Here is a 26,998-nt window from a genome sequence, read left to right on the forward strand (position 1 = left end):
ACAGTTTTATAACAGTCACAGAGAAAACATACCTCAGTTTCCCCTCAGACTCACATAAGTTGACACTCAAAAAACCACACACATCACTGTTTACTGGCTTACACAGAAAGAAAACAAAGCACACTAACTCAGATATTCCTAGAAAAATTGTGCTTGGAGCCGGAAGCAGACTTGGAAGATCTGTAATATATGTGACAGTTAAACTAGAAACTAATTATCTACCGATCTAACTATATTTAAAATGGTTTACATTAATAAATGATAGTTTTACATGATAGCCTCTTCAGTCTTCCATTAATAGCTACTCCTGAATGACCAGGGTGTGTGGACTTTTGATAAAAGGCTAGTATTCCAAGATGTCTTACACAACAGACAAGAAACATGTCAAGATTATTACTTTCTGTATCTAAATTTTGTTCCTTTTCTGGAGAGCAAGGAAGTATTTTTGATAGACCGTGTCATACTCATACTGAAAGATCACTTACAAGGACATACCAAAATCCTTCACTTTACTGCAGAATAACTACTGCCTGAGGCTAGTATAAAGAACAGATTAGAATTTGGCTCTATAAATCATACCTTATACGTACAGAAACTGCTGTCAGTAGTCAGTCTTTTCAGTAAACTAGCTAATGCTGAGTATTTCTGCCCACTTACAATAGGCTAATAAATACATAAAAAAGAAATAAAGCACATTCTATATTCAAGATCCCATTCCTAATTAACATATCAAGGCTATTATACACCCTGCACTAACAACAGTGGGGAAAAAAATGGGGGGAAAAAAATCTCAGCACATTAAAAATTCTAGTGGGCATGCAACTGCACCATGCTATGCCTGCAGCTCTGCTGTTCCACGCTGTACTCCTGCCTGTTCTCAAATGCTAAGGTTGAGCTTGGTGCTTATATGAAAGACATGAAAACAGGATAGAATGCTGCCAGAAGTAATCTCTTGTAATTACTAGTAATTTAATAAGTGGTATAGACCATCCTTCACATTACTGAATAAATTCCCTAGAAAAGTAGGTACTAGATTGCTTACACCACAATTGTCAAGGTGACATCAAAATGAAAGCTCAGTTCACTTACCAACTATTAGAAGTCCCCTTGTGCTTTTTGCACGATTGAAACTGTTGATCTGACTTTTGGCTGAATTCCAGTTTCATTAATTAAATTCCACATATCTACATCCCTTCTGCAGTTCGCATCTTTTGCTACTGCTAAATGCTTTCAAACAACCAACATGTTAAGTCAATGTCCTCTGGGCCTAACATCAACAAGGATCAAAATATTTCCCCAATGCAAAGCTAGTGAAAAGCTGCTGGAATCCTTCAGAGTAAAGTACTACTGTTGTCATAAATAAGTACTTACCAGTCAAGCAATTTCAAGTTAAAGAACCATCAGACTACTGTACAAACAAGTTAAAATGCTGCAATGTAAACTGTATTAAGGAAAGAAAATATTTCCCATTAGTAATAATGTATGTGCTTAGTTGCAATTGTCCAAGCATTACACTCCCAGATGAAAAGGAACCAAGCGTTTATGCTTGGTATACACTTCCAACCTTTTCTGTTCCAAATGTACAACAGGAAGATGAGGTCTGTGATGCTCAAAAGTTTCTTTCTTCTCTGAAAAAAGTTTCTCTTTAATAAGGATTCTACCTACAATTTGCCAGTAGCTATTCTCCACATAACTCTTTTACTAACACATTCCTGTAAATCAAGAAATCTAAAACTTACCTGAAGGGAAACTTCTATTGTGTTAAAGTAGTATATTCTTTACAATTGTGTTTAAGAGAACAGTGTAGACACACTTCAGTCACTGTTTGCTTCTGTCTGGTAGGAAGTTGTGATGTTAGGTTTTTTATTTTTAGCAAGAGTTACATTTCTTGAGTAACTTTCATAGCTAATAACAGACTCCACAAAACCACCAAAGTCAAAGAATAAATCTGGAGTCTTAGAGTAAAACCAGTCCTCTAACAGGCTAAAATTAGAAAGTATTCCATTCTTCTAATTTAATCTTTTTTTAAAGTGAGTGATTTCTATTTGGCTAAATAAGGTACAGATGTATTTAATCACTGAATTTTCGAGTCAAGTTTATTTGATGTCATATTTCAATAGTTTATATTTTTACTTCAACACTAGATTAGCTTATAATAATAGACACGTTTTGTTATAAAAATAACCATGAAGAAATTTAATGAAATTTTTTTACCATATTATGAGTACTACAGCATCAGTAGATTTTCTTGAATCATCCACTGTTTTATATAGAGACCTGTATTAAAAATGAGATATGTAGTACAGAAACCACCTGTAGGGTTCACTGTCAGCTTTGGTACATTTCAACAGATTCTGCCTTGAAATGCCAAACTCTTCATTTGTAAGTAAGCGGAATGTATCAGCAAGAGGTAACCAGAACAAAAGTCAACATGTCCACCCTTTGTGCAGCACAAATCTCCATGTTCCTCTCAGCAGATTGGAGTTACCACCTGTACAATAATGTACACAAAGCTTTTTGAGAAGACCATCCTAAGTGCTTCTAATTGCCACATAAGGACGGTTTCTCCTCTTCTTCCAGATAACCTCTGGCTTTCAGCACAAAAGTCTGACAATGCCAACAGCTTCTTTATTTGTTGTGATGCTCTGGTGGAAGTTTAAACATGAAGAACCTAATGTTCCACAGGAAGTGATTTGAGGGTAAAGGCGGGCTGGGATCTGGCTAATGAGGCTCCCGAACCCAGGTGTTATTTCTTATGTGTTTTCAAAGAAGTTGCTTGTCAGGGGTAGAATAGCAGCAAAAACTACAGTCAAATGCCTCTCCAGTGTGATGTCAGCATATGTGAAGGTCCAAGCTCTTCTTCTGAATGCTGTAAAAAAATTAAAAATGTATCAGTCATTAGTACCATCAATAGCAGTGAGCACTGCACAAACACAGGCAGTCTTTAGCTGGAGTGTTCACAAATCCAAAATAGTCAGGGGCTAAGTCATCCATAGCAAGATCTCATGGCTCTTTCTAGTGGCAGAGCTAGACCAGAATGCAGCTCTCCTGATGCGTAGCCCAGTGATTTCACTTACAGCTAGCTGTATTCCTATGTGAGGATTTCTAGACCTAAAATGTCTCATTTTACACAAGACAGACAACGCCTTTCACTATTTTTTTTTTCCTACCACTGGCATAAGTTTGTGGAGTTTGCACCATGTTTTCAGCAATATTTCTATTTTAGTGTCAATTGTGCACCTGTGGATATACCTGTTCTTTGAAAATAAAACCTCTGTACAGGCATTAAGAATCTAAACTCCTCCAAGCTCGTGTACCAATTTACTTTTTATGCATTTACATCCTTAGGATACAACTGCACCAGCATGCAGCCACACACACCACAGATGCATACATTTGCATGTGCATGTGAATCTGCATATAATTCCAGCTCAACAGAGTGAAAGCTGCAAATCAGTCTGAATATAGTGAAAAGTTTTGATCTTGCATTTGTCGTTTCATTCTACCTATTTTGCATTATGACAAAGGGATATACCTCAAAATAAAAAAACTTAACCATAACACAAATACTGTCAAGGATTCATTCTATATTAAAATGTGAGGTATGCTACACGCTTACTATGGGTTTAAATCCTGCTCTGAGACAGTGGAATTATCATCTGGTCCTAAGCAAACCTCAGTTCTTCCAGATTCAGAGAATACCAAATCTAGGATCTAAACCTTTGGGTCTTGGTGCTTTCCCTGAATAAGGCCAACCTAGAATACAACTGTGTATAGGCTGTAAGAGAATCCAGACTGAGACTTGTGGGTTAGTCTCAGCACTTGTTACTTAATGTCAATCAGATTCCAGAACTTATCAATTTGTAATGTAAGCTCCTCTGAATTTAAGGTTTCCCTTAAACAGATATTGAGGATTGGTTTATTTTGGCAACAACTATTTGCAGCCCTATGAACTAGGAAAATTAAAACAATCACCTACAGTAGGATTCATCCCACATAATGTTAGACAACAAGCATATTATCTCCTAGATTTCCTCTGTAAAGTTAGCTTTAGGCAGGCAGTAAGTAACCCCTAATGGGGGCAAATTAACCCACACATTTAAGTAATGTCTCATATGAAATTAAGATGTCTTGTAGGCATGCCCATCATTCTCCATTGAGTACAGAAAGGGTCTACAGAGACATAAGATTAAACAACTGACTAAGTTGGCTAAAATTAATTCTTAGACTCAGTAATGCATACACCATACCAGTTTAAAAACCTCTTGATTGGTGCTGCAAATATTTACAGGGTTTCTATATTCAGGGTTGGGGTACTTAGGTGGTGGTGTTATTTATATGAATGCAACAAGCAAAAGACAGGACTTTATTAAAGTATGCTTAATCAAATAAGTATACCTTAACCCTCCTTTCCCCTCACACCTAATAAAAAAAAATGTAATTGGTTGATGTGGCATGTGAGAAAGTATTTTACTACGCAGGCATAGAAAAACTTGGGATTTCAAGCTAAGACTTGCATAAAAAATGAAATATTTTCCCATACATTCTTATCAAAGCAGCACAGAACTCTTTAAATCCCTACCTGTATCATCATCAGGAACACACAACTTTCAGGAAATCCTCTTGCAGTCTTTGACAGCAAAACTACCGAAAATGGGAACCTGTCAGATTCTGTGCCTTCAGAAGCAGTCATCTCACTCTCCACAGTCACTAAGCAAGGCAGGTATCTCAAGCAAATTTACATCTCTTTCTATATAGCTCTGAGCTCTTAATATGACAAAAGCCTTAAAGTAAAGGGACTCTGCATGTTGTAAACAGCCCAGTTACATACACATTTTAAGTCTTGAGTTCATTATGTATATATATTTATGTGTGTATGTATATCAATACACACAGAGATGCACTTTAAAATTAAATTCCACTGTAATCCTGAATTTTGATGAGCAGTTGCCACTGCAGATTTTACTATTGTTTTTCATTCAATGTCTCTGGTAAACTCAAAGCACAAATAATCTTAATGGGTGAGAGCTTGAATAAAGAAACTCTTTTCTAATTGAACATCAGTAAATGATGTATATTAATTCACAAACTAAATCAGAATAGTGGAAAAGTTTAGAGGTGACACTTTTCTGTGTATTTCATCACTGCAGTTATGCAACCCTTAGTCTTGCTTACACTCAGATCTGTGTGCTCATGTGCGATTTCTACCCTTTTACATATCACTTTTGAATACAGCCCACTGACTCAGTCAATGGGTTCTATGTGGGTGTAAAGTATATGCTTGGGGACTGCAAAAGGGTTGGGTTTGCTTGGGGGGGGGGGGGTCCTTTTTTTTCTTCTTTTGTATTCCTACATTTTGTTGTATTTTTTATATAATTACAGAAATAGAGGGTGTTATATTCCATTGCACTTAAAAATCTTAAGACTATTAGAGACCTGAAATAGATTACTTAAGAAAAAAAACCCCAAACCTTAACTGTATTTACCCAATTCAGGCACTTGTTTCACAAGTGGCAATTTCAAACATCCAAACTATTTAGGTCTGGAACACTAGGCAGGCATTTGCAGTTAACCACTATGTAGACAAGAACTAAATATTTTGTAAGTACAGATTTTACATACAAGAAAAGAGTACTTTCAGATGGTGTTATTGTTTACTCTTACAGATATCAGTTAAAACATTCACTTCCTGATGTCATAGACTCTCATTATTAAATAAAAGTTTTTAACTTATTAAAGAGCAATTCTATTAACTTCAATGGAACTAGTTCCACAGCAAAAGTTTAGCCATCATAATACAAACGCATGCTTACATGCACCTAACAGGGCAAAGTAGGCTGGTGGAAAGAGCCACGTTGTTAATTTGGAAGCAACAAAATCTTTGATCCCTGTAAGTAGGGATAACTTACTACAAATAAGTTTGCTTGTAAAGTAATACTGCAAAAAGAGACAAAATACCATGACAGGTATTACAGAATGGTTTATTAAAAAAAATAGATTTTTAGTAGTAGAGGACTTAATGACAGTCCCCTGTCATGCTTAGCTGTATCCTATAATTAAAGTTTACCTGACAGTAGAGGAAACTGGATTTCTTGTGCCTACTACAGTAAGGCGTAAAAAGAAATAGGTTACCAGTGTTCCACTCTATAGTCTGTAGAGTTCACCACTACCACTCCCCTCAAATTTTCCAACCACTATTTTCTCCTGTATTGGACATACACGATACTTCCTAGAAAGTATCTGCAAATAAACATCTGTCTTTGTAACAAGGCCTGTAAGTGAACATTCCATTACACAAATTTCCTTCATTTTTTTCTTACAACATTTGGATAATGTTTACACTTCCTAATTTTTGTGGCAGCTGTGTAAAAATGCAGAAAAAGCCTTTTTCCCTGTTATTCCATTACCAGATACTGAAAAGCTCTTTGTGAAGAAGGAATTTAGTTTAAGCTTGAGGTATCTTATCACTTTTGATAGATGTATTTCCAGATTTTAGTTCTGGCATCAAAAGACTCTCCAAAAGGAGCACTAGTTTTGTAATCAGAATTCCCTTTATTATGACAGATAAAGAAACAGTAAATTAAGCTTTCCCCCACATAACTAACAGACAAAACTAATCAAGCTGTCTCTCTACCAACCACTACCTACCTCAACAAGTGACTTGTGGCCATTAGCTTATCTTAGTTTAAACGTTTCAAGTTTAAAAGAAAAACAAAGCAAACAGTACATCATTTAGTGTACAGATTTTAAACACACAAGAATTTAACATTTAAGCAGCCTGTAAGGCTAAGTACATACTTTCAACACGGCTTTACTAAGACTAGCTAATGCTCCCACTCGTCACATGACACACTCTGCCAACACTGCAAAATGAAATGTGTTAGCACTGTCAGAAATGTCATCATTTCCTCAAGCAGTAGGGGTGGGAGGGTAGAATCAAAACACTACAAGCAAAGCTGCAGACAAAATCAGTGTGAGAAAGGTGTTCCATGCTGCTAATACAGCAAATTAAGACATACAGATAGTGAATGAACACATTTTTGGTTTTATACAAATCACTGCCATTTGTCCAGTACCCATTCAGACACAGATACTATCACCTTCCTCTACCAGATATTTTTGTATTTATCACATTAGCATTCCATACATCTTCCAGCACAATCTATGCAGTAGTTACACACGGAAAGAGCTGTAAAGAAGGGATAGAAAGTGATCCCTTTAAACAAAAAAAAGGCTTCACAGAGCCAAGCTCCAAACAGGAATATATTTAAATGTTTGACTTGGCTTTTATTAATGGGTAGGAGTTCATACCTTAAAGTGTGTGGGGTTTTTTTCTGGTTTTGGGGTTTTTTTGGTTCTTTGGATTTTTTTAAAGCCAACAGATTTACATAATTTGTCTGACAGAGGGATTATTTACACTTACCAACCATATGAACAGTCAACATTTGTAGCACCTCTCACAATCGGGTGTCTGAAATGCCACTGCAGAGAGCTTGCATCAATGGAGGCATAAGAGCAGATCTCACATTTGAAAGGTTTCTTGCCTACCAGGAAATGGAAAGCAAGTATGAAGGATGTAGTATCTTCTATGGGAACACAAAGTCTGTGTGGGATATTCAAAAGAAAATCAGTGGATTAGCATTTACAGCACATCCTCAAAGCCACAGCTCATCTTTCACATGATCTTGTTTCTAATGAAGCATGATCTTAGATAATGGTCTAAGCAGTTAAAGGTTACAGTCTGTTTTACCAGGAGACCTACTGCATCTAAATTTGGCTTCCACCATAAGTCTAATCAAGAAAAACTGGCCAGAACCACTTCCAAATTTAGTTTTGATCTTCTTTTCTGAATCAAAAGTTCAGAGGGCCAACTTTCAGCATACTCTATGTCACCAATTAAAAACAAACAAGCACAAAAAATCCCTCAGAAAGGGGAAATGTAGAAGAATTGGAAATTTTCAAGAAGCAAAAGGAAATTACAATAAGGGAAAGTCATTTTAACTTAATGAAGAAAACACACAAAGAATTTTCTGTAAAGACAGCAAGGACATTTACCTCACAAATACAAAGGAAAACAATAACTTTCAATAACAAAAACATTGAGAGGTACATTCCTAAAGGACTAGCCTCCCCTTTCATCTACATTCCCACTGACAATTTCTAATTTACAATATTTATCTTCATATTTTTCTGATGTACTAAAATTCTGAAATATTAGCCTTACAGTGGAGAATCTGAAACAAACCTAACCAGAAAGAAACCATGGACTAAAAAAAAACTAAGCAGAACCACAGAATGATTGAGGTTGAATGGAACCTCTGGAGGTCATTTGGTCCAACCCTCAAATAGGCAAACCTATTTTCACTTTTGCAGCCAAAAATGAAAACACAAACCAAATACATTTGAGTTAAAAAATAATGAAAAGTGAACATATTTTAAGAATCTAAGTCCTAAGAACACCAACCCTGGTATAGTAATAATTGTCCTCAAGACAGCATTTCACGCCAATGTTATTATAAGTAACTCTCCAGCTCCAGTTTTATTAGCGTTATCTTTTAAGAATTAATGCAGGGGATATCACATTGAGTGACCACTGCATAGTCAGCATGATGTGGAAATCAAAGCATTTTTTTACATTTACCCCCAGTTGTCAATGGTGAAGTAAACAGGAAGAGGCTGATGACGTTTTCAGGAGCAGTTGTCAATGGCTTGATATCTAGATAATAAATTACATTTTCATAGGTAATAAGCAGCTTCTTAAAACTCATTAAGTATGTTTGCTGTAGGTTACATAGCAGGTCAGTTGCAGAACACGGAATAGGAGACAGTTCTGGATTTGCAATCTTTCATCTAGACAGTGACTTATTTTGTTCATTTTTTGCAAAAGTTTAATTAATTTCGCATGTTTCGGGTCTCTTGTGTACTTACGCACCTGAACATCATTAATAGTGCCTGGTCACACTGCCTAGCCAGCCTCCTAGTAGTCGCTTAGCTCTTCTTTGGGTATCACTCTTCTTTTCCTGTACCTTCCGAAACACTGTCGGCTGCCTTCTACATTAGCTAAGAATGTTTAATAGAGAAAACGTCTGCCTTTGAAGACATGGTATACTTCCTACCACAGAGATTGAGAGCCATCTGTCCCAATAGCACGAGACGTCTATCGGCCCCCTTCACACTTCTGTTTCCTGCCAGACATCTGCCTACTCTCCTCTGCTGCCTCGTGTGATGCTATGGCTCCAAGGCTGCGGGATGGAACACCACCCACGTCGCTCAACTGCCGGAGCACCGCACTCCTGCTCAGCCACTGCAAGAGTATTTAATTTCTTCAACTCGCTGAAAAGTTAATTTTGCCAGTGTGGACAAAGGCAGATATTCGCTATTCACTATGCTGGCAGGTCCTATAAGATGAGTTCTCAGCAAGCTGATTTATTTAAATATTATCACAAGCATCTAACTAGGTCCCCACTGTCCTGTCCACCCACTCACTGCACACATCAAGTATCATGTTTCAGAAGGCCATTAATGCAACATAGCACGTTCCCATCCTATTCATTCAGTTAAACTTATTTTCTAATCCTGTAAAATGCTCAGTTCAGAAAAAAGGAGAAAGGCTTCACTTTTTAAATATCAACAAGATGGAGCAGATCCAACAGTTCCAAGCAGACAGTGCTACAAAGTACGTTCTTCTGTGTAAACTCAGAATTTCTAATGCAAGTGCCTTTTTGGCAGACTGATGGACTTAATATAACCATGGCAACACAAATTCTATGTAAACAAATCACTTGACTGAGACAGAAAGGACCCCAGAGCATCAGTCACAGAGAGGCTGGGCCTTTGATAGAGGTTCAACATTAAACTTTGAAACAGAAAACTGAAGCAGGAAGCTTTCCAGAAAATGAAAGGGAATGTAGCCAAAGTGGACAAACAATCTATTATATTAAAAAACTTGAAATAGGCCAATATGTGCAAGTTGATTTAAAAAGTTTTGAGAAGACACTCCCGTTCTTTCCTGGCAATGGAGCACCAGTACAGAACAAAAAATTATGAACTGGTTGAAGTCCACATCCCTCTGAACTAGCAAAGATATCCTTTTCAGTTAACAAGTCAGGAACATAAGCTGTCCTTGTCTTTGCAGTATCTATACCTTTACACAGATGTCTCCTGAATATGGATCCTAAACCAGGATCAAATATAGCCTTAATGACCAATATCCTTAAATGCCAAAAAAACCCATTTCAGTTAAAAATTTGCCTGTTTTGTTAAATCAGGACCACAGTGTTTGGTTTTTGCATATTCAACGTAAGAGAGAGAACTACCAATAGGTAAAACACACCCCTTTTCTGTAGAAATCCTTCTCATGTCACAAAAGCAGCACTCCTACACAGCATTCAATATTTAACTGTACAGTACTTTTTTTTTTCTCCCTAAGCAGTTTAGCTAAGTGGTAACATGAAGAAGACATACATGTAATCCATGTATACATTTGCATCTGCTCTATCAGAGAGGCCTCGAGCCTTGTTTCATACTGGCAGTGAAAGGCTTTGATGCCAGTATGCATTCCCATGTGTTTCTGCAGAGCTAAGTATAGGAATGCTTCCTGTCAGAAAGGAAATTAACCTTGTCACAGCTGGAAAACAAGCATCTATTTTTCCCGTATAAGTGGTCTGAAGGGGTGACATTTCTCAGTTACTGTGTTAATTTAGGCTTTTAATGCCTTTTATCATGAGTATTTTGAGCCTATTAGTTAGGAAAGATTGATATCACTATGGGAAAGATAAGAGCATAAAGATTCCTATCAGACCTACCTACAATCAAATACTGCAGTTATTATTTCATTATGTTCCAATTATTTATTTATATTATCCATACTTTGCTGAGTTGAAATAATTTACTAGCAGGCAATACTGCATAACGCAACATGATCACATTGGATTGTTGTATTTTGATGTTTGAATGGTCCACCTAAGTTTTCTAGAATTTTTTTGTCTGGGTGAAAAAGACATTCTACCTTCTCCACTGCATGACCTGCTACTCTTTCAGGCCTGCAAGTAGAATTTATTTAAAAGGAAAAATAATACATATGAAAATTATATGTGTGCTTATATACAAAGAGAGGATTCCTAGGCAATACAACTGTAAAACATTTGAAAAGGCCTACACAGATCACAGATCTGCTGTTCCAAATTCCCTGATTTTCCAGATTCTTCCCCACACCATGCTTAGAATACCTCAAAACCATTTAACTCTATGTCTCAAGCACTTAAAAGTTCCTCAAAACTCAGCAACAACAGAGGAAGAACTGGCTGTTCACACATTCAAACACAGGTCTACCTTTTAGACATTTTTAACACACAATAATTTCAAAGGGATAAATATAAGCATAGAAGAACTTTTAAATCCTTGTCCTGTGGAAGTCAACTATAGCACGTTTAAAAAGTGCTTACATCTGTATCCAGATTATTGATGAGCACTCAGCAAAAGGAAACAACGTCCTTTTGACTCATACCTGTAAATAATTAATTACTAAGTAAATACTATTTCCAAATACATGCACTACGTTCACATATTGGATGTAATAAACAGGATTACTCATTCTTTAAACACTCTATAATGAAAACACAGATATTTTCATGACACATTCGTGAAGGTAATTAAAGTCCTGCTATTTTAAAAACAAAGTATTTCAGAAAACAATGAAATTAGTTTATATTATACTCAATACTTCTACTGTAAAAGTATTCCCGCTAATTCTAAATTAAGAGTGACTCATATAGCTGTTATTTTATGCAACAGTATTCAAAACAAGAAAGATGCAAAAGGAGATTTAATCCTCAGTTATTTGTGTGGATTAACACTTTCTTGCACCAGATAAATAAAGCTTACATTGCTCTTAACTTGCATGATGGAACTTAAGTACTCAGGAGAGTTGTTGAAGTGTTTGATGCATAGAAGGTGTGAAAGCTAAAACAGTGATCTTGGTAGAACCAAGGGCCTATACGGAAAAATTTGGGATTTAAACAGTGGGCTTCAAGATGAAAGCCAACTCTGAAAGGCAAGCTGTGCCATTCTGAATAACTCTTTGAAAATTTTTTGAAATTTTTCCTCTCTTCCCTAAAAATTTGTGATCTTTCAAGAGGAAAAAAATCACCAAAAAAAAAAAATTGTGAAAGATCTAGATTCTAAACTCCTGCAGGACAGACAGAACTTTTTTAGAGCTATGAAGCAGAGACCAGAAATGCAGAGGCTAATTTCTGTAATATCTTTGTGAATCCAATGCAAGTATAGTAGTTCAAAAAGTACAACATGTCGATTCACAGATTAGGAAAATGTTAATTGTTATAATTTCTACTCACTGAAATCAGAATTAAAACTGTACTTTTTATGCATTTAAAGGATGTCTTTCACAATGATGTAACAGAACCCTCCTTTGTTAGGGAATTAAATGCTTTGTAGAAAAGTAGAGCTATTTGGATTTTCTAGCTATTTGAATTACTCCTTAAAAAAAGGGTAAGCATAGCTGCCTATTTCCAGCATATTTAATAGCTTTAAATGCAGATTTCAGCATTCTGGTAATGTTGCAGGCAGCGCTTGTGGTACAAACTCCCCACAAATACTGATGTGCTCCTTTTCCTTTATGGAGAAGACACTGTTACTAGGAGGGTTGGTTCATCTTCTAAGGTTAAGGAGCGAAAGTCCAAAGGAACCTGGAATTGTAATATGGATGATTTACCCTTTCATCCTTCAGATGTAAATAAGGTATATTTGAGACAGTGGGAAATTCCAACCCATTAAGACCAAAGGTTCTTGAGTACTCTTGATTAAGTTTTAGGCTCCATAAAGGTCCCACATACATTGTAACACTTACGATTTTAATGAAATAGTCAGGCAAGACCATCAATAAATCAGTCTTATTAGGAATCATTCTTCCCAGTTAGCTTTTGAACACTGATTATAGGCAGCTGATCCTCACAGCTGCCACTATGATTTTCCCTTCTTTATATGAACTATTGGATAAAACTCAGCAACCAAAAAGATTAGACTGCCCTCTCTCTGTGGCTTCTTGCTAACTACTTGATCTGTAACAGAAAAACAGAATTACAGCCACACACTTTCAAGAAATTCAGTGATAGGTATTAATCAGCATTTTCCCACATAGTCATTAAAAAAAACAATACTCCATAAAGTTTTAGATGATAGAACTACTTCGTTGCTGAAATGAGACAATAAAATTTGGTTATATTGTTTAGTATCACTAGTGAAATGCCTGTGAATTGAGGCCTTTAACTCGCATACGCTGTCAGCAGAATACACAAGCCATCCTTGTACAAGAATGCATTTAGTACATGAATTAAAAGCATCACTACATTTAGTGTATTCTCAGTTTTATCTTCTGATGGGAGAAAAATGGCCATGACAACATTATTTTGAATTGTAACATTACATTAATTTAACTTTAAATATAGAAAATAAATATTTGAAAGATGTAAGCAAGACCTGGGTGACATTAACTCATAAGGTCATGGGATTTGGTTATTTTAACCTATAAAATATACACATACCTAATGCCACAGTCATAAAAATCTTCAACCTTCACATAGAACTGCCTTCTTTATAAACTTGAAATAGATTTTACTAAATAAATTCTACTGCCTAATACTGAAAAGAATGAAGACTTCTAATTCACACATTCCACCTATTCTTGTAGCAAACAAATTAGGTAGAAATCACAATTTTAACATCAGTATGTGGTCTGCACTGAGGTTTACAGGCAAAGAGAAACACTGAAAAAGCATTTGAGAAGTAAAAGCCAGTGTGATGTTGTTCATTTGCTGCCCCCTCCTGGGGAAAAAAGCAACCAGACAAAAAAAAGCACCGTCAGAACCGCTGTTCCCTGTGTACCATTACCTACATCTCTCCGATAACTCGACCGTGTGAGAGCAGATCTTTTTCAGTTTAAAGGCTTTTTTTTTTAAGCTTTAATTTTAAAGTATCAATAGACTCTATATCTCCCAAATGAATCTATTAATCTAGGCATAACAAGAGACGATTCTGGGAAGAAGAGAAAACAAGGCCACTTGCCTCTTGCATTCTGGAGTTGTGCGTAGCAGCACAGACTGCGCACTCAGAGTCGCGGTCAGCATAGCAACATTATCTTTATGCCATTCTGCCACCAGCTATTCAACGTAAGCTGCAGGACACAACACTGAACCGGCTGCCATTCCCAACAGATTCTATTCTGCCGTGCGCTGAGGGCCTTTAGTGGAAAGAAGTAAGACACAGCCACATGCTGGTATTACGGCCAATTGCTAGTTTCATTAGTTCGCCCTTCAAAGGGGCTGTAAGAAAGAAACAGTCTTAACATGAAGTTTGCTTTGCTGTACAGATAGCACAGCAAAACTCAAGTCAGAACTAGGTATGAAAAGTTCAAGTAAGTTCTTAATCTTTGCAGTAATTACAAGCATCATTCCAGGGAAAGCTCCAGAGACCTAGTCTGTAAGTGCTCTTTTCACTTCCGAAACAGACAGGTAATGCGTTCATCAGATAATGACACATTTCATATGAAACCTCAAACTAAATTTGGATTGCCATACCCCACTGGTTCAAAAACAACTGCTGTAATGATATAATGATGTAAAGTGCTTAACCTTATACTTTTCCAACTTCTCTAAAACTGACAAGTTATTTCAAAATACCTCACTGTGAACATGGAAGCAATTTGCCTACCTGCTTTGTGAATCTGTAATGACTGAACTGTGCTTTAACTATGGCAAGGCTTGTAAACTGACTACTTACTTTAAAAAAAAAAAAAAAAGACACACCTATGTGAAGGTACATCATCAGCACATTGGTCTACTCCCTACCTACTAGCAAAGCTGCTAGTTCACTACAATTAATCAAGCCTTTCACTATCCAAACCCAAATTCCTTTTTTTCTTTCTTTTTATTACACCAATTTCAGCAAGCTACTGAAACATGTATTTATTTCTTTCTTTCCAGATGTGCAATAACAACACCAAACTAGAAAATCCAGATTCGGTATAGATGATTACTTCAGTCCTAGAAAACAGTAGGGTAAAGAAGCTATTTGGGGGAAAAACTTTGACAATATGAATTAATTATAATACATAACTTCAAGGGTCAGAAAGTGATTTCTCTAGTTAAACTGAAGGTGTCTATTGTGAAAATGTTTTCTAATAACGTAACAGACGTATGTATGGCCATAAACAACAACAACAACAAAGAACATCCCCAAAACAAAACTCACATACTTAGAAGAAACCTAGAGAAACAGAATGTACACTAACTTCTCCACCTAAATACTAGAAAAACTATCATTAGAATATTTTGTGATGTCAACTCATGGACAGGTGGCTACTAGAGATTACCATCTTCTTTATCAAAGAAAAAAAGGTATTTTCTGAGTAACAGGAAAGCCTCAAATGCCTTGTCAAGTTCTCTTTGGAAGAGATGATGCACTTGACATCAGACAAAGTCTTAGTGTTAACTCTTACAACTGCAGGTAAGTAGAATTTTGCATTAACTGATAAAATTGGTGCTTCAATAAATATGCCTCTTAGAAACATAGCCATGACTGCAAAGGAAGTTGTACATTGTCACAGTTTTTTCATCTAGTTTACACACAGAATTCCAAGGCGGCTCACAGCACATCTCTTGGCTCCTCATAGAGCACATCTCAGTGGCTCTCCTTTGCTATTGTTTGTAACAAAATATAAGAGAAAACCTTTAGAAGTACCTTTTGATCAGCACCTGCTTACTTCATTCAAAAGACTGGTACTATCACAAACCAAGTAGAAGACAGCTATTTGAACAGGGTACCTTATATTTGTTCAGGTTATCTGTGGGCAACTCTCTTGTAAAAATAAATTAGTAAATAAATAAATGTGCCACATTATCAATTGTTCTGCAATCAAGATCTACAGAAGTACTTGGAGCATAACAAACAAAATGGCAAGTTTTGCTATAATACAGGTCATACCTACTACTTCCTTCTTTCTCGTTGCTTTTGTGTTAGAGCACACAGGATTAGCTTCAGCCTTCTTTCTTCCCTTGCTCTCTTTCGTTTTTGTTTTGTGTTGTTTTTCCTAATGGATTTGTTTGTGATGTCCATTCATCTGACTGGTTTTGAATACTTGATTCCAAAAATTAAGACAGAAGAGCTGTAGAAGTTTTGTGATTTTCCATATGCTCTTTCAACTCTTCTCTGCATTGCCAATTATGAAATAAGTTAATTCAAAAAGAAACCCAAAATACAGTATCAACCAATATTTTACATTACCATCAGTGACTGAAAGGCTTAAGAATTGGAGATAAGATATTTTCAGGTAAAAGACAAACTTGCAGAGGGACTTTTGAAATAGTGTAATCCTCATAATTCGGTCCACTAACAGAGAAAAAAAAACCCTTGCTGATCATTCTGTGTTATGTTTGTGAAACATACATGCACAAAGGGAAAAAAACCCAGTTTCTCAAAAAAGCTAGACAAGCCATTTGTTTGGGTTGGGGTTTTTGGTTGTTTTTGCTTGGTTGGTTTGTGTTGTCTGGGTTATTTTTAAACTGTAGGGCAGAATTAGATCCAAGTTGTTAAATATAAGTAATGTTGAGGAAAGAACTGCTCTATTTTACTTTTGTGCATATTGTAAATACAATGAATAAGCAGATGACTTACAGCAGTGTTTAACTGCCATTCACACACACACTAGAAGTACAGATTATCATTCCTGGATGCACACTTTCATTATAGAATTGCCACAGTGCTGCTCAGCACAAAGAAAGAGAAAAACAAAATTAGATAAGCACAAACTATAATGATAAAAATTATAGCATTTGGAAAGTCACTACTGTGTTTGACATGCTTGCCACCACAATAAATAAGCCTGTTTTAAAAAAGTGACAAAGCAGGAAGGAGAAACACGATTTCCAGTTATCTCATTTGACCTGAATCCACTGGGTTTACCAGATTACTGTGTATTTATTATACAAAAGCTTTATCTAACAATGCAGATTTTAAATAGTTGTCTTTTCTAAGTTTGCTCAGCTAAACTTCCAACAATCACTATGCATGTAGATAAAGAACAAGCAACATATTTACGTAATATAGCTGTTACATTGCAAGGACTTGATTTATTTTAATTATGTTAGGAATATCCAAATATTAAGTTTCCTTTCATATACTGTTGTTAAAATAGCGTAAAATTCTAATTACATTGTTAAGACTAGTATCAAGACCAGAGAAATGACAGCCATTTCCAACCTAAAATATAATCTTAAAAAACAGTGCTGCGTACACTTTTAAATACATAGCATATTTTATAAGACTAGGAAAAAAATTAAATAAGCCCATTAGATGACTGAGAAGATAGCCAGTATTTGTTTCAGAGTAAGTGGAATACTTTCATCCATAAAAAATAACATTTAGCACAGAATCACTTAATTGGACTCAATCTTTGCAGCCCTGATATAGTTTGCATATTACTGCTTTTGTACGAGTTAATTATTTTAGCAACAAAGTACCAAAAATTCTCTTTTCACCCTCCCTCTCCCCAAAGACGACAAACAAGACATAAAAGCTGATGTTAATTGTTACAGAAATCAATCAATCTCAAAACAATTGCACCAACTCTGAAGGTGACTTGCAAAATCCATCAACTTAAGCAGTATGTATTGAATGCTCCCTGCAAGAACTTGGTAATGTAAGACATTTCAGTACACTGCTGTTTACAGGAAGAAAAAAAATAAAAATTTTTCCCTACCCAGTGTCATCAAGCCTTATTTATTAAATTGCCAATTCCTTTTAATGTGATGGCACAACATGTACCAGATTACAAATGCTGCTGGATTATGGAGCCTCTAGTGAATGGGGGAGAAGGGAGGATAAATTGCCAATTTTATGACCATTTACAGATTAAAAAAAAAAAAAAAAAATAATTTTACGTGCCTTATGTTTTTTTGAGATAGTATATTCAAGACAGCATTATGAATAAACAACCACTTACCTGACCCTCCATTCAGTGTACACCAGCTTCTCCAGCGTGGTTCAGTGGTCAATACATCACCACAAACACAGTATATGTTAGGATGTCATGATGGAGCTGAAGCCAGTGACCCTAAAGGGTCTAGGTGTCGCAGGACCTATAGCAACGTACTGTACAGTCTCACAGCCTAGTAACTAAGAACATGCAGGACATACTGCTAAAGATGATGGCATTTTTTGTAATTTATTTTAGTACGTTAAGGTAGATTCTCAACATATTTCCCACGACACAAAATAAATACTATATTAAAAAACCAAACAAAATGCCAGCTCATTAAGGTTGCTAAATCAAGAAATAAAAATCAGGAATTGCCAAAATTAAAGTTGCCTTGGTAACCTTAATTTCATTGCTTTTTGTGTATATACTCTATGCTCATGAAACAATAAACCGAGGCTAATGAAGCACCACCCATTCTACACACTGAATTTTGGAAGGATCATGTGGGGGAAAAGAAATTCGTATACAGTCCAGTCAGACAATTGAAGACATTGCAAGCATACCCACCCACACAGATGATGAATGTTTCACTTTGCAACCTTTACTGCGAGTTTTCTTGAATTTTTTGTGTTTTTTTTAAAATGCATTTAACATGGCTTAGGCTTTATTTTTTGAAACAAAATACCCAAGAAGTTAAAACATAAATTCCAGATTTCACAATGGGGAATTATATTTGGGCCAACCGGCATTGCTGAAACCCCTAGATACACCAGAAACCTCTGATACTTGAACTAACTGCCATTTGAATAACGACAGCAATAGCAAATAGAACCGACAGTGTACCCTGTTATTTTAATGCTGGTTCACATGTCTGAGACTCTAAATCCTTTCTGTCCACTTGAGGCCACCCTGTTGCCCAAGTTATTTTCTTTCTCTAGACTCCTCACTATTTTATTCTCTGCCCACTGTGCCCTATCCCAGTAGCAGTTTTCCTAATGTGCCAAATTCTGCTCAAGTTCATCTCATCATGTCCTCTAGCAACTTCTCACAGGTTTTCCAGCCTGTGCTAGTTTGGGCTGGGATAGAGATAATTTTCTTCATCGTAGCTAGTATGAGGCTGTGTTTTGGATTTGTGCTGGAAACAGCGTTGATAATACAGAGATGTTTTTGTTACTTCTGAGCAGTGCTTACACAGAGTCAAGGCCTTTTCTGCTTCTCACCCCACCCCACCAGCGAGCAGACTGGGGGGGTACAAGCTGTTGGGAGGGGACACAGCTGGGACAGCTGACCCCAATTGACCCAAGGGATATTCCAGGCCATATGACATCATGCCCAACAGTAAAAGCTGCGGGAAGAAGAAAGGGGGGCACATTCGGAGTTACAGCGTTTGTCTTCCCAAGTAACCGTTATGGGTGATGGAGCCCTCCTTTCCTAGAGATGGCTGAACACCTGCCTGCTGATGGGAAGCAGTGAATTAATTCCTTGTTTTGTTTTGCTTGCACGCACGGCTTTTGCTTTACCTATTAAACTCTCTTTATCTCAACCCATGAGTTTTCTCACTTTTAGTCTTCCGACTGTCTTCCCCATCCCACCAGAGGGGAGCAAGCAAGCAGCTGTGTGGGGCTTAGTCACCAGCTGGGGTAAACCATGACACAGCCCCACTGGTCTTTAGTATTCAACTTTTTTTATATGGTCTCTATGAAAGAATAAAAAAAACCCTTTCAGCCAGGTATCAAAGAAAACTGGCAAGTTTTCTTAGTTCCTGTCCTTGCCTCCCTAAAATGGTCTGTCACAATTAGCTTCCTGCAGTAAGGTATCTTCACTGTTCACTGCACTTTTCAGAGGCTGTGAAGAGGCGAAATCTCGACAGACTTCTGCATCAGGAGTGTGCCTTTCATCTATTCTAACAGAAGACACCATCTGAAAACCGCTTAGATCTTTCCTACAAGCCATGGACTATTAGGGCTTTTCAAATAAAAGGTATCCACAGTCTTACTGGTTCCACTTGAAAACATTATCAACAGAAATTTTTCCCCCATATGCATTCTAGAAAATTGGTTGAATCATTTTGGTTGATCTGTTTTTAAAGGAAAACTATCACGTGGAAGCAAAGGCCAACATGAGAAATTTCAGCCAACATGGTTTAAACAAACAAACAAACAAAAAAGCAAGACAGGAAAGCAAGTGAAAACAGTATCTTTTAAACGAACAACAACATTGGTAACAAAGCAGAGCATCTACAGTAGTAAAAAAAAAAGCAGTGCAGTTTTATAACACTAAATATGAAGTAAGCAGTTAAAATACAGAAGACGTGTGAGATGCAGGCGTATGTCATTAATTCACTTAATTTCTGTTTTCAGAGGAAGGGGCCCTTTAATCTTAGGGAAAGTATAGATCAGCATGAAGAGGAAATGCTGTTAGAGATGTATAGTCTCTACCACTATTAAAAGATAAATCACAAAATCAAATTTGATGGTGTAAGAATGCACAGCTCCCCCTCCCTTTTGTTCACCCTGCATGAGACAAAGCTGGATAGTCCTTTGAAAGTCGCTTTAAAAATTAAGTGTTGGAAGTTAGCCATCAGTACTGCTCATTTGATGAAACTAAAGTAAATCTATAAATTTCCCCATCAGATTCACCCTGCTTCAGTTAAGGAGATTAACCAAAGGCAGCAGTCAGAAATCAGAGATGCAGGGACAAGCCTCTCCACATAGCTCTGTTCTAGCCACAAGTCTAGGACTTTGTAGGTCAAGGTCTGAGGAATTGGAACTGCTAATAGTATGAACTGCAACATGCATTTTTGACATCATTCAATGTCCAAAAAGGAATCTGAAAGAGACCAAACTCTTGGTCAAAAAAAATCTAAACTGTAGATTGAACCTGGCTGGCCATCATTCAGAGTATTACAATTCTGGTGTTATTCCAGTCTTATTGACACAAAGCCAAAGTCAGAAAAGCTTCGGACATGAAGCATCCTTCAGCCTTGATGTTTTAAGCAGTACAGTATCCCACACCCCTAGCCCCCCAAGTGAAGGGATGTTTGATAACAAAAACCAATAAAACTGTGAGGTTGTACAGAGTCTTCCTTGCATGAAGCAAGAATCTCTACCTATCACATATGGAAATAAAGCTCTCGCTGAGTAAGACAGAGCAAGATTGATGAAGGAAGATAAACCTACTGCTACTAACTGAATAAAGAATAATTTCCTTTTAAACTAACAGACAACTGGTTACCCAACCAAGCAATTATCAATTGCCAAAATAAGCCCATTAGAAACTCAAATCAACATAAGAAGTATCCAAAACCCAAGTATCTCGTCATGTCCTGCATCCAGATCCTCTGCACCAGGCGTCATCATCATCTTTTCTCCTCTACCTAACAGCTGCTCAGCTGCGAGCTCAATGCAGCTGCTACACCCCACCACCACCAATAGCCTTTGAAGATGCAGATCCTTGCTTAGTGCCTTCAAGCAAACTGTAAGTCACCCCTAATCCTCTTCCCCCCTTCAAACCAGTTTTAGCCTAGCTTAATGAATTTTAAAGCCTTCTTCCTCTAATTAAAACAAATTTACTTGTACATACACTTGCATTAAGCAAATACTTAGCACTGGGAAATTCACCTCCACTCTAAAAGCAGACAGAAGTAAAACATTTCATCAGAAATCCAGTATGTTTGCAGTATTTACAAAGTATTTGTTGCACTTTATAAACTAAACAGTTTAAAAAAAAAAAGTAAAAGAAAGAGACCTGTTGAAGGGAGGGAGGGGGGGAATAAAAAAAAATAACTAAAAAATCCACCTACATTTGGAAAAAAGTCTCTGTCATCTCTCACATTCAGTACATGGATGCTGCTTGAAATTGTAATCATGGTTGTGCAGATGCTTGTAGACCTTGATCCATTCCTTAGCTGTGTTAAAAGCCAAAAGCCACAATTTGTTATAATAGGTTAAAATCAGATTAAATATATTAATTTAAAATAGCAGACAGACATTTCTCCATGTTAAACAACTATTAACATAAAAGTTCAAACTTAACTCCTACATAGTTTTAAAGTGTTTTGTGCTTATTTAAGCAATATGAGGCTGAATTTAGCTGAGATGCACGGTATTTCAGAAGAAAGAGCAATTATTAATTATAAAGACACAATGTGAGCTTGGGGCCTCCGGCAGCAAAAGCAAGGTTAGCTCAGCTCTAAGGATGCTCAATGCACTCCTCTCGCCCAATGTCAAAACAGAACAAAAAAATACCATGATAACAATCAGTTCTCAAAGATTTCAAACCACAATTTAAAATGAGTTAGCAAAATACATACTTGTAGTAGAGTTATTCTGATGTGAATTATGGAGCATATGAAAAATATTGAAAGATCGTATACTTAGGAAACATCAATATACCCAAGCTTCAAACGATCGTTTTTAGTGGTGAGATACAATACACTTTACTGTCCATTTTCTTCTAAGCACATCTGCTGACAGTCTAAATTTGGTCTGGAGAAAGTACTGACTGAAGGTTGCAGGTTTTGCATAGAGGATTTCTGTTTAATGGGAAATGCAATCAAGACCACTAACCCTTTCTTGTAAAGATTTCAATGTAAAATCACTCAACTTTGTAGCAACTTCTGGACTCATTTTTTAAGTCTTAAGATTCAAAGACCAAAAATGATGACAAGCAGTGTGATTAGTCTTTCAGGTCTTTTACCTCTTTTTCCCTGATGCAGATGGTAAACTGTCACTACACAGCCCATACAAATATCAACAACTGTTTTAATTCAGACAAGTAAATAACAAATAATATCGCATAATTACATAAAAGAATCTCTCAGCATGACAAATTGATAGCTTTGTCCTAAAAAAGAAATTAAGAAGAAACTTCAGTATACTCTACTGAGGCATTTCAGCAGTTTGTACATTTTTTTCCACTAACCAGTTTGGCTTTCATGTAGGTTAAAAGTTCTAACAAGCATACTGTAGCAAATAATGTCAGCAATTACAGCTAAAACTTGACACTAAGTTAAACACAAGCTTAGTGCTAAGAATCGTAAAACTTATTTCAAAAACCATCCCCACAGCAAGCAGGAAGGCTCGCATACCTATTGTATCAGCTCCACAAGCATAATAAATTGGCAGACAACAGTTCTTTGTAATGTTAAACTCCCTTTAATGGAATGAAACATCTGAAAAATACTATCAAGTTGAAGACTTCTCAATTTCTATAATGTTTCTTCTCCACCTCAAAAATGTACGGAAATCAGCACGGTGTTAAACAGATATTTAGAAAAGCTTCCTTTGCTCACATTTATCACAAAAAAATGCAAACAATATTCAAAACAAATATAAAATATTTACAATTCTATAATACAACCAAGAGCTTAAAAAGTTATTAAGTATATAACCTACTAAATTTTTCAACAGGAAGCCAAAATTAAGTAAATTTTCTACATATGTTAACATAATAGTGAATGGTAAGTTATAATCTTCAAAATTCATTGCCCCCAGATGTGATGGAAATTACCAAAAAAGTATCCCAGAAAACCTAGTACCAGGTTGTTTTCTCACCACAATTGTAAGGGAGATATATTTATTTTTCTCTCCCACCCCCCCATTACTCATTCAAGAGACAACTTATAATTTGTCAAAACAAAACAGTTCTCCTTTCACTTAAGAAAACATTGTTCGTATAAGCACTCATAAATCTTTTCACTGTTGTAGTCATCTCTGTTTTGAAGAAATACTGTGAATTTGAGCTGTCTTTCTATGTGCTTTCCTTCCCAACCTCTTGGAGAAAAAGTTAGACTGGACTGCAACCTTGTTATTGGCTTCTGTCGCATACAATTAAGTGGAGACACTGTATGTCCTTGTGAAGCAAATAAGATACTAATTTTGCTTTTAGTTCCAAAAATAACCCTTTTAGTTACTTTTCCTGCACAAATTCTGCAATAACCTTCTACGAAAGTTCTACCTCCTGCCCTTTTAAACAGTAAAAACTCAGAACCACCCCACCTATCCCAAAGACAAAGAAGACTTCAAAATTAGACTGCATAACACATAATCTAGTCTAAACCCTTCAAAACTGAAACCGCCACACAGATGCAACGCCCAGCCTCGCTACAATCGCAGGAAGCCCTGTTATTCCATATTCCCCAATGCTCCTAACATTGCCTGTTTTCTTATCTGACCGCTGCCACAAACCCCAGAGCCATCATCTTATTTCACATAGATTAGCTGGTTTTGCACTGGCCTTACTAAGCAGTCAAGAACCAAATCAGTAGTTCAACCCAGACAGCAAGAATTTGGTCTATATTAGCAGTAGCAGCCATGGAAACCTTGCTGAAATCAATCATTGCAATCACCTGCAACACTGAGTGGTTAAACAGAAAAACGCCCAGACTACCTTTGTACACAAATCTTTCAAGATTTTACCTACAGACTTGAAGGTAAGGACTAAATGGTTTATTGAGGGCAAAACACCTGCAGTTAGTAACAGAAATATTTTTACGTTTTTCCCTCCTTGCTTAAATAAAGTACAACTGGTACAAAAGCAACATTTGTAGTCAATGCAAAGGAGAACAGCACTAGAATACTGGAATTACGTCCTTTTGTGATTTAAGAGACACAGGTTATGTTACTCTGCCAAGGTCCTCCACTTATAAATGGAGATAATATTTAGCTATTAGCAGCGTCACAAAACTTAAGAGATAAAAAGCATTAACCTTGATAGAAGTACCTTTACAGTGATGTTAGAGTGCCATTAAAAAGCTAGTAATTTTGAAGTTATTGGAATATGATGGTCAACTACTCCTAGAAATATTCAGAATCCACAATATGAAATGAGACAGGATTTTGCAGAATGAAGGAACATCAACAAAAAGTGAACATTTACAACACCTTTTAGCATTTCTGCAATTCTTATATCTTCTTTGTTTAAACCAGTATGAAGATATTTTACTGTAACTTCTCACGACAGCATTTACAGCTTATGCTGAAACTCTCTAATAAATTTCGCATTGACCAAGTAAAGTTATGTGTACAGAGAAGTTTATAGCTGAGGCAATTGTATGAGAATAAAAAATAAAATTTTACTTACTGGTAAAAACACTTTGCGGACATTTAAACGGATCCTGATAACGGCAAGTTACGTGAAGATTTCTTATCTGCTCAGTTTCGAAAGATGATGAATATATTGTGCAATGAAAGAGAGGAGGTTTCCTTTGATGGCTGTTCCTGTGCACTTTCCAGGCACTTAGTGACATAAAAACACTTTCACAGATGAGGCACTGGTAGGTTTCCTTTATCTGCTTGTGTGATTTTAAATTATTTTTCTTAAGTCCCACTCAGTCATGCAACAATAAAGGCATTTAAAGCCACAATCCACATCAGGACCCTTTTCATGGATTTTATGAGCATCTTTCAACTTCAGTGCTATGTTGCATGTGTTGCAGAAACGCTGCATTCTCTCAGAACTCAGCTTTAAGGCACAAGCACCTTTCACAGGATGAGCTAACCCCTTACTGTCACATCTAGCTTTCTTCTGATTTCTGTAATTTTTACACCTTGGTTCAGCTTTAGGGGTTTTTATCTAAGCTAAGGTCCAAGTTCTAACACTGGCAACGCAACGGAGGCCAAGATGCACAGACCGGGCTTATTCATCTTCGCTCTTGGAATAGGAAAGAGAAGTCTGCACTATAGAACGGGACTTCTCCAGCTGCAATGAGCTGCTGCTTCTCCAAACAAGGTGTTAACGTCACAGGAGTGAGAGACACGAGGATTATTGCTCTGACTCCTTGGGCTCACGTCGCAACAGTGAGTACTCATATTTTGAAGCATCTGATACAGAGGTAATAAGACAGACTTTTTTTGCAATATTTTCTTTGTTTTCTTTCTTTTCTTGGTTAGCTTCATTTCCCATGCTATATGACTCATTTTCATCTTGGTCCACTTTAGGACAGCCTGAAATCTGACACGCTGTAACCGTTTCATGCACCTGAGCCAGGTGTGTCCTGATCTTACTTTTGATGCTGCTTGTGAACTGACAGAGCTTGTACCTGTATACCTCCACCAGAAACATTTCCACCAGTCCAGCAATCTGGGCTTCAGTACCCTCAAGCGCAGCAGCATACAACTGGAATGTTGCGATTTCCTCGGGGCGATGCACGTTCATTGATAGAACACATTGGTATTTGTGTTTAAATTCATTAATTTTCTGTAGGTACTGGGAGGAAAATCTACAGAAGACAATAAACAAAACAGTTAAGATCCACTTCATGATTTCAAATCAAAACTCTAGGCCACAATGAAATCTAGATTCAGATTCTGGTCCTAGGGATGTCTGCAGATTTTAAGACTATCTGAAAGAAGCGAGGGTTTTGCCAGGAGAAAAATGATGCCATAAACGATTACTCAAATCACTTGTTGAGATTAAAAATGAACTACAGGTCAGTAACGTTACGGCATTTTTGTGTTAAGTTTCTAACAGGTCCTGTTAAGAGACAGGCTGTTAAATCTGAAAGTAAAGAAGGCTGGTGAGAAATTTGCACGCTAACACACGGAGGCCTCCAGCCCAACACCCCTTCACAAGCGCACCCTTCATACAGCCCAGCGCCCCGTCGCTAAAGGCCCACCACCGTGAAACTCGGCGCAATCAGACGACGGAGCCTGGAAAAGCAAATTAAGCGGACCGACGCCTTACAAGATGCACCAGCTACCTCTGGAGAGCCCGTACCGAAACGCCTGGCAGCCCCCTCCCGGGCTGCGGCCTCTCCCGCCGTCAGGCCCTCTCCGAACTCGACCGGCTGGAAGCGGCACCCTTGTCCCGGCGACGTTCCCTGCGGAGACGCCCGGGGCCGCGGCCGGGCCATCCCGGGTGGGGGGGGAGAGGAGGAGATGCCGCTGCGAATGCGGGTGCCGGAGCCGAGCACCCACCGAAGCCCTCCCGACCCCCGCTCCGCCTTCCGCCCCCTCACCCGGCGGCGGGGCCGGTCCCGTCCCGCTCCCACCGCCCCCGAGGGCGGAA

At 37.3% G+C, this 26,998-nt stretch overlaps 1 long non-coding RNA gene across 3 annotated transcripts; it reads right to left on the reverse strand.

Annotated features, from left to right (window-relative positions):
• Nucleotides 1–1,846: 1,846 nt before the first annotated feature.
• Nucleotides 1,847–26,992, reverse strand: LOC104324123 (uncharacterized). 3 transcript variants are annotated; one of them, XR_011329122.1, is made up of 5 exons: nt 26,949–26,992; nt 25,073–26,210; nt 21,792–21,896; nt 7,424–7,603; nt 1,847–2,869 (listed from the first exon to the last, which is right to left on the reverse strand). It is a non-coding gene; the product is annotated as an uncharacterized lncRNA (long non-coding RNA). The 3 variants fall into 3 exon arrangements; XR_011329121.1 differs by lacking the exon at nt 26,949–26,992 and adding an exon at nt 26,708–26,939; XR_719238.2 differs by lacking the exon at nt 26,949–26,992 and adding an exon at nt 26,675–26,939.
• Nucleotides 26,993–26,998: the final 6 nt, after the last annotated feature.

This window comes from Haliaeetus albicilla, chromosome 21, assembly GCF_947461875.1.
Source record: "Haliaeetus albicilla chromosome 21, bHalAlb1.1, whole genome shotgun sequence".
In the NCBI taxonomy this organism is placed as follows: Eukaryota; Metazoa; Chordata; class Aves; order Accipitriformes; family Accipitridae; genus Haliaeetus; species Haliaeetus albicilla.